This window comes from Montipora foliosa, chromosome 3 (assembly GCF_036669935.1).
Source record: "Montipora foliosa isolate CH-2021 chromosome 3, ASM3666993v2, whole genome shotgun sequence".
NCBI classification, from domain to species: Eukaryota; Metazoa; Cnidaria; class Anthozoa; order Scleractinia; family Acroporidae; genus Montipora; species Montipora foliosa.
This window is the reverse complement of record NC_090871.1, coordinates 6,440,062-6,460,061: the sequence shown is the minus strand read 5'-3', so window position 1 is coordinate 6,460,061 and position 20,000 is coordinate 6,440,062. Positions and strand designations below refer to the sequence as shown.

General features: G+C 41.5%; 1 protein-coding gene across 4 annotated transcripts in view; it reads right to left on the bottom strand.

Moving 5' to 3' along the window:
• Window positions 1-20,000, bottom strand: part of LOC137996603 (uncharacterized) — a 171,460-nt gene that overhangs the window by 16,802 nt on the left and 134,658 nt on the right. The window contains exons 1-2 of one of the 4 annotated variants that reach the window (XM_068842078.1): window positions 10,397-11,063; window positions 9,540-9,701 (exon numbers count right to left, since the gene is read on the bottom strand). The exons of 1 other annotated variant lie outside the window; for it this stretch is intronic. The gene's annotated coding sequence lies outside the window, so the exon portion shown is untranslated. Of the gene's footprint in view, window positions 1-9,539; window positions 9,702-10,396; window positions 11,064-20,000 lie in introns of those variants that run through there. 2 more of the 4 variants (XM_068842080.1, XM_068842079.1) reach the window with 2 other exon arrangements.

Sequence of the window (20,000 nt, the reverse complement as noted above, 5' to 3'; positions counted from 1 at the left end):
AATCTTCGTTAAAGTTGAAATCTGATTATTTCATAATGATTGTTCCAATATCACTTTTATTCTTATCAAACAGCCGCAAAAACAGATAATACAGATCCTTCTTTTTGGTAAAAGAAGCCCAACTCGGCATAACTTTTCTCATTAAAGACATTAAAAAGTTAATACCCATTTTTTGTTTCAATCGTTTCTCAGAAACGAAACGTATCTACTTTGACTTCATGTTGAACTGTTTACACAGTGAGGTAGAGTGGCCAATCAAAACAGAGTTTGTAATTCAAAATCTAAACATCTATGAAATGTGGAAACAAACTTGTGAACATGTGAACCTGACGTATCGCAAGTCATAATGCTGACAAACAAAAAGCAAAGGAAATATTAAATTTTGACTATCTGTATAATTTTATGTTAGAATAAAGCGATATATTGTTGGAAAATCCAAAGTTATCTCTCTTCGTGTTAATGAGTAATGTTACTTTAAACAATCTTCGCGCTGGTAAGTCGTAGTGATAAATTGGATTAACCAGGAACCAGTTATTTTAAAGCTAATACTGGTAACTGCCTAGGTTCACATGTAACACAAGTAATGGAAGGTTGACGGAAAACGGAATTTGAAATGTTATGCATAGGCATTTGAAGGTAAAATAGCTATTTGTAGACTACAAATGCGCATAAACAAGTATCTCTTCTCATCTTTAATGGTTAATATTCCTTAACAGGCTTCTCCCCGTTCAGAGAGTTTGCGTTCATATTTCTATCTTTATTTCTCTAGAGTTTCAACAGACGACGCGAAATAAATATGACAGACCGAGTGACCTACCGCTACAGTATTTGATCTCTTCTCTTCTCGTTACCATTCCGGAAAAGAAACTCTTTTTCTTTTAATCCGTTCTTCTTCCAAATTTTAATTACAGTTGGACCTGGTAGACAAAAAACCTTTTTGTCGAAGTCCTAAGGCTAATTATAAATACATTTGCGACTTGGCTTTAGCCTAATATAAATTTTAAAATGGAACGATGGAGGCATTAGCAATTGAATCTGATAACAGGAAGATTTTGTCACTGTCTTGAGGCGAAAACTGAAAATCGTTGTTGGATTCACTACGAGCTCCCTGTTGAAGGCCTGAATGCAATAAACGACCCTAAATGTAATAAAAGTCCTACATGGAATAACATTTTGCATTAAATGTAATAACATTTTGCCTTAAATGTAATAAACTCTTTAGAATGACATTTGGCCTTAAATGTATTGACGTCATGCTAACGTCATCAATGAAGTAAGTATAACACGTCTTCCACCAGCTAACTGGCTATGACTGGACACGTGATCGGTCACGCTATCCGTCACGAATAACAGTCATAATAAAGGGCAACCACCTGACCAACTGATTATAACATCCACGTGACTAATAAAAAATCATTAACGTGGCTTCTTTGCATTGGTGGCGGAGCTTCGCGCGCCGAAGGCGAAAGCGCGGAGCACCATGGGTAAGAAAATGTGGTAACCCATCTGTGCGAGAAAATTTGGTTTTGGTGACCGTACGACCGTGCGACTATACATCCCGTAAGTACGTCTACCCGTCCACGTATGCCAATGTGACCAGTATCACGTAGCCATATCGCGGGCTCAAGTTTAGAGCTCATCGAGGTCAGCTGCAATCTCGTACCCAGAGTCCTAGGGCTTTTTGGTCAGCGGTGAGCGCCCGGAGAGACCCCGGGATAACGGACTTAGACAATTTTTTTTTGATCAGTCACTTGCATAACAATGGCAGTCCTACAGGAAGTCCTTAAGTAACATGAAGTAGTACCACACAGGAAACCCCATAATTTGGAGGGAGATTCGAACTCTAACTGGTTTCAGTGCAGTTTGTTTTTTTCTATCGTCGCTGTTTTCCCCTAGCTTAAAGCATCTCAGAAATATATAAATCACAAAAGAACGAAAAACGAAGTGGTCTGAATTATATCTAACAGTTTCGACTAATAAATTGCAGCTGTTTTAGGAAGGGAATTTCCCCACGCTGCTAAAACTGATTACTGTTGCTGTTGCAAAAGTACGTAGTTACTAAAACAAGGCATGACCTAAAATGACCTACAACGATGCATAATGACCCAAAATGATCTACAATGACCTACAGTGAGCTGCAATGAGCTACAATGAGAGCTCTACAATAATCTACAATGACATACAAGGAAGGGTTACGTTTTTACAAACGTTGCCCGTGTAGCACTTATATTCAACAGACGTATTAGAGTGTAATGTGAAGTGCTAGTTTTGCTGGCTGGGCCCGGTGTAAGAGAAATTTTCAGAACTATTCCAGTTGAAACGAAAGGTGACGCCAAAGATTACACGAAAGCCATGGGATCGCTTACTGCACATTTTTAACTCAAAAAGATCCCTATGGCCAGGCAAAACTTCCTAGCTGCAGCGAAACCAACACTAGGTGAGAGAATATATAACTTTCTGACTAGACTCAGTACCTTAGCTGAGCATTGTGAGTATAGAGAAGAGAAAGACAACATGACTAGAGACCAGGTGCTCATGTATATCAAGGACAAAAATCTGATCTGTTTCGCACTGACAACTTAACGTTAGTCAAGCTTTTAGATGTAGTAAGCCAGTATCACGATAAAGAGGCCGGAGTTGCAAATAAGCATGGTACATGCGGATGAAAAGCAAGTCAACCCACCACCAGAATTCAACGGAAAATGCTACAAGTGTGACAAAATCGGCCACATGGCAAGGGACTGTCGCTGCTCCCGTAATTATGTCTGTGAAACCTGTGGCAAAGTCGGCCATTTTGCTGTTTGTTGTCGGTATTTCCAAGACCAAGCCATCACCCGGCTCCGCACACTTCAAACACAACATCCCAAAAGGGGGCAGCGGGATAAAGTCCAAGCTATTGCCTGGCAATACCTTCTGATGAACGACAGGATGATTCCTTCTATGTTTTTGAAACCTCTGTTGGTGAGGGACTTGAGACAATTGAACTGTATATAAACGATAAATCAACTGATGTCATTATTGATTCAGAAGCTAGCTGTAACCTCATGTGAGAGCATGTCTTTCAATCCCTTACCAGGGGTGCAGTTGCCTTAAGTAAATGTGACAGGAATGTTAACGCGTATGCAACTCACTAACTACTACAGCTTCAGGGAGTTAACAGTCACTGTCCCACAATCTAATTTGTCAACCATTGCAGAATTCTACATAGTGCCTGGTGACGTTGTAACTTTGCTGGGCTGTAAAACGTCTGAAATGCTTCAGGTGCTTAAGGGTGGGGTTTCTGTAAACAGCTGTGATGTGATCCATGGGACTGCCAGCCCTTTGGACAGGAGAACTGCCCTTAAGGCCAAATTTTTGAGGGTCTGGGGAAACTAAGAGGTTACCAGCTAAAACTGCACCAGAATGATGGGGTTGCACCTGTGGCACAACCCTTGCGCCGCATTCCATTCAGCAGGCGTGAGACAGTAACGGAAAAGTTGAAGCAGTTGGAACAACTGGATGTCATTGAGAAAGTCAATGGCCCCACCAGTTGGGTCAATCCTCCTGTGGTTGTGGAAAAGCGCAATGGTGATATCAGAATTTGTTTGGATATGAGGCAGGCCAAACCCTGCAAGGGATATTCGAGGCCAAGTATTCAGTAAACTTGACGTAAACATGGCATTCCACCAAATATAGCTCCACCCTGATTCAAGAGACATAACAACCTTAGCAGCCCCAGACGGCCTATACCGGTACAAGCGTTTGTGTTTCGGAGTCCAACATGGCAACTGAGAAGTCTCAACAGCTGATATGGCAAATCCTAAATGACTGTCCTGGGGCTCACAACTTGCATGATGATGTCAGAGTTGTTGGGAGTAACCAGGAAGAGCACGACGAAAATCTTGAACGCGTAATGCGCAAATTTGAAGAAAATGGCTTAACCCTGAACTATGAAAAATGTGTCATTAGTGCCACCAGCATGATTTACATGGGTGAAGTTCTCACGGGGGAGGGGTTGCAGGTGTTCGATAAGAGGATGGAAGCCATTGTTCACGCCCCAAGACCACAGAACCAATCTGAAGTAAGAAAATGTCTGGGCTCTGCTCAATTTTTCGCCAAGTTTATGTCAGGGTTTTCAACCATATCAAGCCCATTAGTAGGGATCTTACAAGGTCGGGAAGGCCGTGGAAATGGGGTACCAAAGAGGAGGAAGCCTTTGAGCAAATCAAGAGGTTACTAAAAACGCCTCAGTGACCCAGTTATGGCCTGTTTCACAGATACATCACCCGTTGGACTTGGTGCGATTCTAGAACAACAACAACCAGACGGCTTGTACAGGTCAGTCTACTATGCCAGCAGTAGGCTTAGTAATGCGGAGACAAGATACTGCCAATTTGAAAAGGAGTGCGATGGGCCTATCAGAAGCTTTGCCTCTTCGTGTACGGAGTTGCCTACGAGGTATGTACAGATCATAAGCCTCTGATCACAGTCCTGAGCGCAAAGACCACGCCTTCCTCAGCACGCATTGAAAGATGGTTACTGTATCTTCAGCAGTTCCGTTATGTGGTCAAGCACATAGCTGATGTAGACAACCATGCAGGTGCCTTGAGCCGGCTCCCACTAGACCCACCCCAGCGCGAAGACGCTACAGAAACTGCAGAATATGCCTACAGCGTTTCCATTGAAGCCATACCAGTGGCAGTTACAGCTCTGGAAGTTGAACGAGCACCAGCACAGGATCCCACGTTGCAGTTAGTACGCGAAGTTGTGGCTTCGGGGGATTGGGGGCGTCTGTTAGGTACTATGTACAAAGCCTTAGATGAGGAAATCTGGGTCCTGGGACAGCCTGTTCTCCAAGGAAACCGCATCATCTTGCCACAATCTCTCTGGAAGCGTACTATCAAGCTTGCACATGACGGCCATCAATGGATGGTACGCACAAAGGCACGGCCTAGACAGAAGGTATGGTGGCCTCACATGGACAAGCAGGTTGATGAATTCATAAGAGCATGCCACTCCTGCCAGATGGTTGGTCCAAGGAGTAAACCAGAACCCATTCGAACAACCACCATCTCCGAGGGTCCTTGGACCGACATAGCCGCTCACCTCCTCGAGATCCCCGTAGGGTATCATCTCCTTGTGGCAATGGACAACTACTCACGCTGGCCTGAAGTTATTCTCTAAAGGAAACAGATGCAGCACATGTTAGAAGGGCCATGGAGGGTATGCTCCAAACGCATGGTCTACCTGTCACTATCCGAACAGACAAAGGACCACCATTTTCCTCTGCTCAATTCGGGGGTTTTCTCGAATATCTAGGAATAACTCAGAGAAAGGGGATTCCATACTGGCCCCTAAGCAATGATGAGGTTGAACGCGCTAACGAGACTCTACTCAAGATCATACGAATTGCAAACTTACATAACACAGGTTGGAAGAAAGCGGTACATGATTTCCTTTTCCACTACCGAACTACACCCCACACTTCAACAGGACTCTCTCCTGCTGAATTCTTAATGGATAGCCGACTTAATAACATGCTTCCAACAATCACCATTCCTAGTGAGAGACTCAACGAAGCCCACTGGCAGCAGCTTCTTCGTGAGAGAGAGAGCACGAGTCAAGCTTAAGCAAAAGGAGTATGCAGATACCAAGCGATCAGCAGGATACTGTGATATTGTAGATGGGGATTGTATCCTGCGTAACAAGAGCTTTGAAAATAAGTTATCCCCAAACATCGAGCCAGCACGATACAAAGTGATCGAAAAAAAGGAAATGCCGTCCTCATAGAGGATAAGGAAGGAACCACCAAAATGAGAAACGCTAGGCACATGAAAAAGTTTATTCAGCCGGAGCCCTGCCTTGAAACCCCCGCAAAAGATGGAGAGATAAAGCCCCAAACCATGGCGAAATCTGAGGATGCTAAAGAAAGTACTAAAACGATCCTAGGCCAAGGTTCTGCCCAACCTTCTGAAGCAAGTTCGGGCATCCCTTACTCCTTGCGGCGGCGTCCACCAACCTGGACGAAGGGACGAAGGACTATGTGTGTTCCTATACATGCTCCTGAAGATATTCTGCTGATATATTATCCCCAACCGTATTTGAGATTTAGTTACGATTTCATTTACACGGAACGTTTTCTTTCCGGACATTAAGTGTTGAATTTAACAAGTATTATACTAAGTGGAGGGGGAGTGTAGTGTAGCGGAAGTGATGTACAGCGGAAATGACGTTTATACCACGTGAGCGGGGACTGGTAGTAGCTTTTTGTATGGAGTCTTTGTTGCTGATTTTCTCCCCCATCCAATCATTAAAGATTCAAAGTGCAGAGTGGAATGTTTTTAACCTTTGTACTGCAAACATGCTCGGAGCTGCAAATTATCTTTTACCAAGAGTAGGTTATCAGTCAAAGAAGACAACGGGAAAAAGGTGCTTTATTTTGAGGGACGGCGAATGTTAAGATCTTCAGAGATAAACAAAATAGTCGCAGTGGAATTTGACGGAACCAAAGGATCTGGCGCGGCTGTGTCGAAAAGTGGGACGAGGACGCGGGGACAGGGGACGTGGGGACTTGGAGACTCGAGGACGTGGGGACGTGGGCGCTCGGGGACTTGGGGACGTGGGAACTCAAGGACTCGGGGACCTGGGGATGAAGGGACATGGGGACGTGGGATGTGGGAACTCGGGGAAGTAGCGACGCATTTTTACCATTTGTTTAACTTTTCATCATATTTCACAAAATCCTCGTCTGTTGATGGTAACTGCGTTGTACCCCGGTTTTAAGTTTCTCGTTTGTACAATGTGAAACAAAGGTGTAGTAAATACATATAGTCTATCACCAGTGTTACACAATCTAAATGGGTAATACCCATATAATCTAAATTTTGGTCGTGTTAGTCTGTCCATGGTTTTGGTGCTGGTTTTTCTCCAGGGTTACGACTTGTTGTTCTTCTCTTTGTCGTTTCTTGACTCGGCACGAGGGGGTTGGGTAGAGGTCTGGCGCTGGACTAGCAACCCCCTTGCTCGGTTGCGCTCTATCACTGAAGATTCGCAGCCATTTACGAGCCTAATGGTGTCGCAGTCACTTTCTCTTTACCTTTGGGATATTTGGATTTGCCTTGTGGAACCTATGTTTCATATTCGTGGATTCCTTTAGTCTTTTCCATATATTTTTTAAGAAAGAAGATTTTAGTGTAAAGATTTTTCATATTTATTTTTCCTATCTTAAGAACGAATAATTTCCATGGTCAAATATTTGTTTTCCCTCCTACTCGTTTACATGTACAGTACTATCTGGCTGTTTCTGCAATTAAAGTTTTTAATTTCACATAGAGTTTGACGGTTTCTTTTGTTAACCTTATTGTGGGGTTGAGAGTTTGCTTTGTGAACATCTCCCTCTCATTTTACAGACTAACCGTAACTTTTGTCTATGATTTTTCCTCAACTCACCATCCACACACGCATAATTCCCCCCAAAATACCTGCTGACTATTGATTGTTTTAGTTAGTGGAGAGGAGCCCCTTCTTGTAAGGCGGATTCTAATAAAAACACCATTGGGGAAGCCACAAAGGTTGCTAGTGAAACTGCTGCTATTACTATTAAATAACAAACCAAAGGATCTGGCGCAGCTGTGTCGAAAAGTGGGACGGGGACGCGGGGACAGGGGACGTTGGGACTTGGGACGTGGGGACTCGGGAACTCGGGAACTGAAGGACTCAAGGAATGGGGGACTCGGGGAAGTGGGAACTCAAGGACTCGGGAACTTGTAGATGAAGGGACGTGGGGACGTGGGATGTGGGGACTCGGGGAATAGAAGTAGCGACGCATTTTTACCGTTTGTTTAACTTTTCATCATATTTCACAAAATCCCACTCTGTTGATTGTAACTGCGTTGTACCCCGGTTTTAAGTTTCTCATTCGTACAATGTGAGACAGAGGTGTAGTAAATAGGTATAGGATAGTTTTTTACTCGTCTTCATAAAAGGGTAAGTTTCATTATACTACTATCAAGTTACATAGTAGAGTAATTTAGGTAAAACGAAGGGACACATTTTATTGCATTAAGTCCTCATTTGACATAGGAAACATGAACGAAAAGTTGGTATGACCATTTCTCAGATCATTTTACAATTCCCCAAGTATATCGAGGTTTGAATATTTAACAGCACGTCCACTTTCTGCAATTATTTTTAATCATATGTGACAATTTATGGACATGGTCAAGCCTTAACACACTTGAGTCAAGAGTTACTTAGCTTCTGGCCTGGGGTCGGTACTTTAGGAATTTCTGGGTGGTGGCTGTGCCACTAGGACCCTGGAACCCTTAGCCTATACCAGAGCTGGTTCAGCTGAATTCTGCTACCCCTTTACCAGAGTAAACTCCCCAAATCCTCCTTATCATAGAGAAGCTTTTTATCAGAAACTACTGAGGTCACTAGCACAGTCTAGCCGAAACAAAACCTATACCACAATCGTTTCTCTCTCAAAAAAGGATTTATTTATACTTGTTCATTTCGTTCAGTCTTTTTCTGGTTTCCTTAGTCCAGAAAAGATCCTCAACCAACTGGTCAGTTCCGTGAAAAATTATACCCTATTCTAGACACAAACGCTCTGATTTATGTACCCTATCCTAGAGTAAACTGCTTGAAAACCATGCCCTTCACAGCGGCACATACCTACATAGCTAATATATTGCAGTAGCCCCCTTCCTCCCGGGGGGCTTGTGGCCCTGTGATGACGAACATTTTCGACAATATCAACGGTGACAACCCGAATTTTTCATCAAAGGTAAAAAATTGAATAAGCGCCAGCAAAGATGCAGTCACAATGCCGCCAACAAGGACATTCATTTGGCACGGTATTTAAACTTCAGTTACATAGAAGTCATAAGGCTCACGTTTTTGTGCAACAGCAACAGCAACAAACGCTGCAACGTGAAATTTCAGCTACAGTGTCAGCAATGGGTCATTAGGTCTTCTGCTTTGTTTCACAGTCGAGCTCTGTGACAGGTGGTGAGAATAAATTATCTAGAATCCAATTTTTGAATTTCGCTGTGTATTTAGCTGGTACTTGAAAAGCATACAATTGATCATTTTTGCTAAAAAACATACGCAATGGAAATCTAGCAGGGTCGTTGCCAAGGAACTGAAGGGGAGCACCACGTGTAATCCAAAGCGACCAAGGCGGGAAGACAAGGACAGCTCCCTCTGTACCAGAATATTCTTGATAACGATCCCAAAGAAGTAATTGCTTACAAAACAACATTCGAAGTATATTTTTCACGAATATGTGGTAGTTTCAGAGAAAACGGATTACATGATGTCTTTCTAGCTCAGGGAGGATTCACCCAACTGGAAATGACTTTCCCAACATGCTTCTAAAGTAAGAAAGGAAGCACAAAAAGCGACTGATGTGACAAGCGTGCCTGGCGTACACAGTGTCGCTTAAATTCGCCCTGTCTATAGCGTTGGAAAAAACGTTTACGCCTAAGAGGAAGAGCATGGAATAAACGGCATGTCATAGAGGCTCGTATAGAAAAACGAAACAACAAGTTGCATACCTATAAGGTTTCATACACTTCACCGCTATCAGGAAAGAAGGAAAGCAAATGGGTCCCTGTAGATGACATCACAAGCCTCACCCTTCAGTGTCACATTCCTGCAGTCGATCACGTGTGCAAATCGGATTTGACCAGATTTCGCCTTCGCTCACCACAAGAGATCTGGGTACGAGATTAGTGTCAGTGAAGAGGTGTGTCCACAATATCGACGTCCAACACAAAACGGTTGGAAGAAAGGAAAGCAAATCCCGTTTCCTCTTTTGCAACAATTGTCGAACGATGATTGGCACTTTTATTCAAGGAAGGCTAGCCTGCGAGCAGTTTCTCACTGCTTCGAGGTACTTGAAGAGCGTGACTGTGTTGTCAGCTGCGGTTTCACAGTTAGTGGCCACGTCTTCCTATTACAATATCACAACGATTGCTCTTTCACAAATATAAGACTGAAATCAGTGAGAATAAAATTTGTTCCACTAAAAGTGCCGACAGAGAAGTAAAAAATAGAAATAAATACGGCTTATCTGCTGAATACCCCGCCACTTATTTGCACCACAATAACATTTGTTGTATTCTAACTCGTTCTAAAGGTCGCTTATAGCAATGAAGTCGATGCGAAGGTCCAAGTTTTTCATCAAATAGAGTCATGTTTTACTGAAAACTGAATTTGTTTTTTCTGTTCTTTTACAAGTGCGCGCGGAGCCAAGAGATGCGATTCATTCACTTTCTCTTCCTTTGATTGGATCAAGAATTGGACCAAGAGATGTGTGTTGGAATTTTTTTCATGATCACTAAACAAAAAGTCTACGATAAACCATAATACTACCCTTTGCTACAAAACACATAAAAAGCTAAAAACCTACCTATCTCCTTTGCTCCTTTGCTGCGGGATTTGTTTTTGAACGAAATGAACTACGTAATAATAGCACTTGTCGACTTCGTGTCAAGAGTCTTTAAATCATGATGTGGGCGGAACATTCTTCTACTTTGACAGATCTGGTATACACCACACTTAAAGTAAATAGATAACGTTTTGTTGATTAGCAACTGGAAGTTTGTGTTCTTTCGGTTTGAATTGTCCTTTGATCTTCCGACTTGTGTAACTGAACGGGCTGGACAACGGTATCAATCTACAAACTTCCAATTGTTAATCAAGAAAACGCTCTTTATTACTACAAGTGTGGTCTGTGTGATGCAGACTATGTCAGCTTCACGAGTCGACGCCTACATCAACGTGTGGAGGAGCGTAAACGATCAGCAATCGGCGGAATCATGTGCAGGACTAGCAAGGATCCGGAGACCATCGAAAGAAGTTTCAAGAGTTTGAAGAAATGTCAGAGTAAACTAGACTGTCTGATATTTGAAATGCTTTTTATTCGTGAACTCGAACCGTGAAACTGAACCTAATTAATTCACTTTTATTGTCTCTTTCGCTCTTTTATCGTGTTCTTTCCATGTAAATATATTAGAGTTTTTGGTCAATACCTCATTAGCATTTTTACAATTGATTATATTAGCACATGATAAATTTTAACTTTCAACTTGAAAATGACCGTTGGAACGGTTGAAACGTCGTTTTTTAACGTTAACTTCTTTAGTAAAATCCGTTTCAAACAAATTGTTGATTCGAAGTAAATATTAATTCTTGACACATCCTAGTCACCTCTTTACTGACACCCATTGAATTAATTGCATTAAGAGTGCAATATTCCTGCATTTTGACAGATCACGAAAAAGTGGTACAGGTTCCTTAAAAGAACTCCGGTAACAGAAAGGGCAAAGAAAGATAATACAGTGGTGTCAAACTCTTACTGCAAACTAACGAACGACTGAGATAATTAGAGAGTCGGAAACTGGAAGAGATGAAAATGAGATGAAATAGGATAAAAGGCCAAAAAGAAGACAGATTACATTTCAAATCTTCAACAAACATGAATTTCGGGAGATCCGTAAACACTGGTATAATTATTTATGCTGTCCTATTGAGGGTTTCTCTTCGATTAATCACAATACATAAAATTAACATTCCAGAAATATTGTTATTTTTGGACTTCACGGTTTTGTGAGTTTCACAGTGATTATGCATGACACTAATTTCAATGAAGTATTGTATAAAACCGAAAACGAAAGCAGTTATTCTGAGAAATTAAAAAAAAAATCGAATACTGTTCATTTTGGGCTGACGTATCTTCCCATCTGCCAAAAATGATGTCAAAGCATGTCATGCCAAATAAGCTAATGCGAGAGAATCTTTTCAAATGCAAATACTTTTTAATACATTTCCCCGCGTTAGCCTCCATTGCAAGCTAGTTCCAGTCCAAAACTGAGAATACAAATATGGTCCATTTGATTTGATTTGATTTCATTTCTGTTCAGGGACCCCAATTAGTGCCCCCCAGAGCTAAATACACTTGACGCTTAAATAAAGTTCATAACTATCATTAGTTGTGGTTATACACAGCTTGGGTTTGGGGCCTTCCGGAGGGTAAATGGTTTGGGTTTGGTTCAGCTCAGGTTTCATGTTATCCTTGGGGATGCGGCTACACGGTAAAAGACTCTCCTCTGCGGATTAATAGTAGGGTATAATTAATACAGGGATCTTCGTGTATTAGCTACGTTCTGCTTTATGAATGGCAAAGTCAACTCAATCTTTTGTTCTTTTTTATGTATCCATGGAAATAACCCCACGGCAGTTTTGGTCTAGGGAACGCGGTTACACACAAACGCTATTTAAGCCATGGTTAAAAGGGCTCGTGTAACCACAACTATTATTAACCAAGTCGACAATCAGGGGAGTAATTTTGCATGTTCTTTTGTTTGTGATAAACAAAGGAAAATACAAATTATACCCCTAAGCCTCAACTCTGTTATTTTGCTCGCGCAGAGTTTGAAATGAAATCAAATATTGCTTTTTGGTGAGAGGGGTAGTCTATATTGACTTCACTCACGAAACTCACCGTCTCACGAGTAACGTTTCTTGAAAACACGAAGCTTGTTTATTTATTAGACGTGTTTAATAGTAAGCGGTGGCTTCTACGTGCTGGCCCTTGCAACTGGGCTGGTTTCCTAACAATAACTGGGCTCGCCAAAACGAAGAAATACAAAGACTGCGCGTTCTTGCTGTAGCCTTACGGAATGCAAAGCGTATCGACTAAACGGGCGCTAACTGGGAGTTACATTAGCTACAGTAAAATGAGCCGCTAGTGAGAACAAATATCATAACGTGGAGATGGCAAACTGAACCAACACTAACGAACCAAGTCGGGAAGGTGAATTTGACGAGCTGCTGCAAGATTACAAGTCATTTCACGATTCCTGGGTTGAACGATGCAAAAAACTTCATGGGAAACCTCTGCATGGTTGCTAGGCTACGACTAAGTGCTACCTTAAGCTCTCTCAGCGGAAGACAAAGTTCAGGCAAACTTGATAAAAGAACTGGACACTTCGCGATGCCGTGTTTATTGAGACAGGGGTGCATCTAACCACTGCATTTCTAGATACATCTGAAAAAATAGTGGCTTTTATCACTAAAAATCGAGTACCGTTAATTCTCAGGACACCTTATTCCGTACAGCCGCGAACCATCGTCTAAAATAAAATGAATAGATTAATCGTAAACTAAATTGGGGCCTGGTATATATATATATATTTACCATTGCCCCTAAATTTATTGACTGTACCTTGGAAATTTAATGCACCGACTTAAGTGTTTGACAGAGCCTTGAAGAGCGAGGTTATTTCAGTGATGGGTTTTTACCTTGCAGGTGGCCTGCGGCCATATTGGTTCACTGAAACGTTTGGACCACCACCATGGCTGCCATTTCTTCCTTATAGCGAAGTCTTGATGTCACTTCAAAACGACCATTGGTATAAATATATTACAGTTAGGTACGAGGTACTTGGGCAAACTTCTAAGTTATTAAGAAGTTCGAATTAAAAATGGATCGGCGATTAGTTGAGAGAATGAGCCAATATACAAAAGGATTCTTTGAGGATCATAAATACTTTTGTCCTTTGACCATTTCAATTTCAATAGGAAAAGAAAACAAACAGCGGTTACAAACATTTTCATTTTATACTTGACGTTTCGTATGTTGCAGCATACATCATCAGAAGTGACGGTTAAAACTATTACACAGAATTTTAAAAAACTAGAGCGAGGAACTGGTGACTAGTTAAAAAGTGTGATAACAAAATCGTAACTTCCGGTAGACGATTCTTCCGGAAGAAATTAATAAAAAAAAGCTTCTCACTACCAATGTTTTCATTGAGAGAGGGTTTTAAATCTCTGATTAACAGCGTTTCTTTAATTTTACACTGCAAGTCGGACTTTCCAGTTGCGAGGATTTCAAAATGGTCCCATTTGATGTTATGACCGGTAGAAATTGTATGGTCTGCAACGGCAGAGGCGTGGCCGACTTGTGTAAGAGCTTTGAAATGCTCGGACTTCCTGTCATGCAATCTTCTTTTTGTTTTGCCGATGTAGAAGGAATCACAGTCCCAACAACTGGCTTTGTATACTATTTTTGATCTTTGAGAACGACTGAAACGATCTTTGTAGGGGAAAAAAGTCTTAACCCTGAAAGTGTTTTGAAAAATAACCCTGAGATTGGCTGTGTCAATCTCAGGGTTATTTCAAAGCTCTTACACAAATCGGCCACGCCTCTGCTGTTGCAGACCATACAATTTCTACCGGTCATAACATCAAATGGGACCATTTTGAAATCCTCGCAATTGGAAAGTCCGACTTGCAGTGTAAAATTAAAGAAACGCTGTTAATCAGTGATTTAAAACCCTCTCTCAATGAAAACATTGGTAGTGAGAAGCTTTTTCTTTATTAATTTCTTCCGGAAGAATCGTCTACCGGAAGATACGATTTTGTTATCACACTTTTTAACTAGTCACCAGTTCCTCGCTCTAGTTTTTTAAAATTCTGTGTAACAGTTTTAACCGTCACTTCTGATGATGTATGCTGCAACATACGAAACGTCAAGTATAAAATGAAAATGTTTGTAACCGCTGTTTGTTATCTTTTCTTTGAGGATTACAACCCTTTCGCGGGGCCCCTGTAGGTGACTCTCAGAGTTTACATTTGACGTATTGATAACCTTTTTATATCCCATATACAGCTTTCTGCTGTGCAATGGCTCAAGTCACTGGAGTGACTGCTTTCTTTTATCTTATAGAAGGTGTCTTGGGGTGAATAATGTTGAATTTCGGTTCATACGCCTGATAGTCGAGCACACTTATCTTAGGGTGCGTTCGATTGACCCTATTCCGGAATAAGAATTTTAAAACGTTATATCTGGCGTTTTGAAGCCACAAGGATAGTAAAGATACGTTCAAAATAGCATTTTAGCAGTTGCTTGACAATTATAATGTGAATCTCCGTAAAAACAAAGGATTTCAAACTTCTATTCCATGAATTCCTATTCCGGAATACGGTCAATCGAACGCACCCTCGGTGTATAGTTAGAGAAGTTGTAGTGTTTTTCTCCGTTAATCCTGTTCTGCTTCTGATAGAGAGCTCGCATTATATTTAGAACTACTTGGAAATGGGCTACTGATACTTAGTCTAGTAAATAAATATCACTCGATCTTTAGTGAACAATGAGAGTACAATGATCCGTCATCGTCGGTCTTCAACAAGACCGAGGCAAGGTTTTCTGAAATCAAGCATTTGCATTTTTCAGCGATGGACCGAGAGCAACAGAAATTCGTGTTAGTTTTCCGAGATTTACATTATGAATATTCAAAGACCAAGTTTGAGCATAAGCACTTTTCAGCCTTGAATTCCGAAAATTCCTTCTTCTGTTAACAGACTTTCGTTAAACAAATCCTGCGCCGGCTTGAGATCCCTAATAGAAGCTTTTATCATGACAAAAGAGCGAATCCCTGTGCCCTTTGATAATTATTTGAAATTTATTTCAGATTGCGACCATACAGTATAACCTCGATTTAACAAACCTCTACGTAACGAAGTCCTCGCTATAACGAACGATATTCGTTATCGTTCAGATGTATCGATAGTGTCAGTCTTTGCATTTATGATGAATTAACTGAAGAGAGTGTAATGTAACGTAAAGTGCTATATTTCTATCCCATATAAACCATGTGAGCGTTAGCCCTACTGATGGAACTGGGCCCACACAAGGACAGAGAAAAACTCTGACTAGGGTGGGAATTGAACCCACGACCTTCGGGTTAGATCTCTTCGGTGGCCCACATCTGCCACGGCAAAACTTACTTTCTCACGGCAAAACTTACTTTTCCACGGCAAAACTTACTTTCTCAAGGCAAAACTTACTTTTCCACGGCAAAACTTACTTTCTCACGGCAAAACTTACTTTTCCACGGCAAAACTTACTTTTTGCGTAAAATATGAAATTTGGAAAGGAAATCTGGAAACGGAATCCGGAATCCGGAATACAGTAAAAGTGGTAGAAAGGCTAAAATTACCACGGAAAGCAATAAGCTCAACGATTCATTAAGTAAGGTACTCCTAAAGTCGATGATAAATAAAGTTGATAAAGCATCTTGTTTGTATGTTTTTAGTTATAATATTTCGCCAACAGGACTGTTGATTTCGCCCGTTCAAAATTCGCAGTGGAGCTAAACAAGGCTGCGTGTGGGCACCCACCCTGTTTGGTATTTTCTTTTCTCTCATCCTCCAACACGCCTTCCAATTCTGCAGTGAGGGGGGCCTTCTCCACCGTACACGCCACGACGGAAAGCTACTGAACTTGACTCGTCTCCGCGCTAAGACAAAAGTGAAGACAGTGCTGTTAAGAGAGATGCCCTTTGCCGACGACGCTGCCTTTGTCAGTCACACAGAGAGCGGACACAAGCGATCATAGACCGCTTCGCGACTGCCTGTCAGGACTTTGGCTTTACCATCATCATAAAGACTGAGGCACTGGCAATGCCGGGGACCGATGCTGAGCCGACCATCCTGATCAGCAACCAAGCACTCAACTCTTTGGACGCCTTCAAGTACCTTAACTCAACAATCACCTCCAATCTCTCCCTGAATAGTGACTTGAATGCTCTGTTTGCGTCCTCAGCAATCAGTTGTATTGGAGAGAGACATGGCCTACATACACGAGACAAGAAGCTAGACTGAACACACTCCACTTCAGATTCCTCCGCAAAATTCTTGAGATCACCTGGAAGGATAAAATCACCAACCAGAAAGTACTTGAAACTGCAGAACTGCCAACTATCCAGTACCTCCTCTCAGAGCGTAGACTACGCCGTTGGCTAGGCCATTGGCCCCGAGCGCCTTCCAAAAGACCTACTCTATGGACAGCTGTCTCAAGGCAAACGATCGACAGGACGGCTGCTTCTTTGCTACAAAGACGTCTGCAAACGAGACATGAAAGCAGCCACGTTGAATGACTGGCTGACGACCGTGTTAATTCGAGGGTAGCTGTAAAGACGGGCTGCAAACGGGCAGAGGTAGAGAGGATGAGGACCTGAGTGGAAAAGAGACAGAGGAAGAAGACTTCCACGCGTCGAACGCGATAATTTACGCAGTGTTCGCATCTCCAGAATCGGTCTTCGCAGTCACGAGCCTAAGTGCATATACCAATGATCAACTGCCTACAAGGCAGAAGGAGGCCATGATATATGTACTGTGAACGAAGTCGTAATCCAACAGCACTTTTCACAGCATTTTCTCTTTAGAAATTGATCGAATGCATTTCTTTCTTTCTTTTGTTTTTTTTTTTTATCAAGAAAGTTGTTATACTTATTGCACCCAGTATAGAGTGAAGCGCCTGGAAGATCGATAACAGACCCAGTGTATTTGTGTTAAGGCAGATCATTTTCCATTCCGATGTGTTGACCGTGAGTTCAACTAGACTCTCTGTGGCTGCACTCGTATATGCGTATGATTCGTCATTTTTTAAGGTAAAATAGTCACACTTTACAACAGGGAAAGATGGGTCTATTCAGGCTGAATCTCCCAAGAGTTATCTGAGCTTACAGCGGTTATCAGTCACACGCCCTCAACGATTTTGTTTTCATTTTTCGAAACTAAATTGATTGACTGACGTCCACCCAAAAAATGAAAAATGAAACAAGAAGTCGTTGAGGAGCACTTGTGAATGGTAACCGCTATAAGTACTTGGGAAGAAATTGTTTTGATTTGAAATAAGCTGAAAATTGTTTTAGATATTACCTATTTTCCTGTATGTTTTTAGAAAGAGGGATCTGATAAGAAAATTTTTCATTTCCGTGTGGTAAAATGCTTTTCGATAAGTATTGTACGTATTCAAGGATGCGTTCGATCGGCCTTATTCTGGAAAAGGAATACACAGATTTGAATTCAGAAATCCTTCGCTTTTACAGAGATTCACATGGAAACGAAAAACTTACTGAAATGAAATTTTAAACATATCTTCAACATCCTATAGTTGCTTACTAGTAAAAACTACATCAAACACACTATTTCAAATCATCACTGCACCTATTTTTATTCCGTAATAGGGTCAATCGAACGAACCCTTAAGAGATCAACAAACGAGTGTAATCAAAAAAATCTAGCGCCCGAAGACAATTGCTGTAATATTTGATGTCAAAACATTATCACCCCACCATCACGAAAAAGAAAAGCCCAGACAGTTGGATTCTCTTCCGATGTTACGACATGAATCCCCTCCTAAAAGGAGTCAGCATGTGACAAATTACTCAACGAGATGAAAGTAAACATTTGCACGACGCAGGATCATTTTAAGTGACTTTGGTTCAAGTTCTTATTGCGGATTCCCCATTCCGGATTCTGGAACCGTAGAAAATTAAGTTGGTCTAAGTTTTGCCGTGTATAAAAGTAAGTTTTGCCGTGAGAAAGTAAGTTTTGCCGTGGAAAAGTAAGTTTTGCCGTGGCAGATGTGGGCCCCCGTAGATCTCCGCCGCTCTACCGACTGAGCTACAAGGTCAGACGGGAGCAGGCCGTGGGAACTGAAGATGTTAAAGTCACGGCAATTAACATGTACAAGTACAACGAAAGGTTACGTTTATACAAACGTTGGCCGTGTAGCACTTATATTTTAAACAGAATTAACTGAAGAGAGTGTAGTGTCACGTGAAGTGCTATATTTCTATCCCATATGAACCATATGAGCGTTAACCCTACTGATGGAACTGGGCCCACACAAGGACAGAGAAAAACTCTGACCAGGGTGAGAATTGAACCCACGACCTTCGGGTTAGATCTCCGCCGCTCTACCGACGGGAGCAGGCCGTGGGAACTGAAGATGTTAAAGTCACGGCAATTAACATGTACAAGTACAACGAAAGGTTACATTTATACAAACGTTGGCCGTGTAGCACTTATATTTTAAACAGTAATTTATACACGGCCAACGTTTGTATAAACGTAACCTTTCGTTGTATTTGCATTTATAATGAGCTGTTACTGCAAATGTGAAGTTGTTCTACAGTTGCAGGATTAAAGGATTTTCATCCTTGTTCTGTTCCATACATTTTACTGTAACTATGGCCATAGTTACTTGCAGCCATTTTGAAAAAACCGCTTAGGTGATTATCGCATAATAATCACTTCAAGTGCAACCAATCAGCTCAGAGAATTTTCAATAATCACCTATGTAATTATACTAAAATTCTCTTGATCATTATCATTAGTTTCTTTTACAGGAATCTTGTACCAACACACCCTTCAATTGTTACTCCGTCTGGCATTGTCTTTGATGTAATCATGAAAATACTATAAAAAAATTCGTGGAGATCTAAATACTTTGAACCATTGTATTATTAGCGGCCGATTTCAAGAGAGAATCTGTAAACAATCAATTTCAACCTTTGTCTCGACTTCGTTTCAAACTTGACTTTTACAAGGCAAGTAACTACTCGTCGATCAACCGAACTCATGCAATCCCGAAGACTTGTCGCTCGACAGCTTATGTCTTAAGGCCTCTCTGTCTTAATTTTTCCGTGCGCGATATGTTTACTCCTGCTAAAGTGGATAATATGATTCGGGTATTCATGATTTTGATTGTAAATAAGACTTCCATAATCTTTATTATTCGTGACCCTCGGCATATGTCTGTCCGGTTAACTCGTCAACACTGGGTGTTTTTGAGCAGAGGGTCAGAATTATGTTATTGAAGTTCTCTTTCTACATTCTCTCCAAGAAAGTAGAGGGTTTTCCTATACGGGTCCAGGTGGCTTCCCTTTTTCTTTACTTCACCCATTTCCACTATTTCATGTGTCCGATTCCCGAAAACCGATTGAAAAACCTTCGGAGCCTGTCGCACGCCAAATCTCCAGCGTTACTACCTCCGTCAAAAAACATGGCAGAGACAGCTAGAGACCCTTCTATGCGACTGATCAAATCAGCGAGAAACTTCAAGGAACACATTCGTTGATGTCCGTATTTTATCAGTCAAACCGTTTTCTTTATGTACAACTGATTTCTACTGGTTTTTATTACTTAGGTTTTCTACA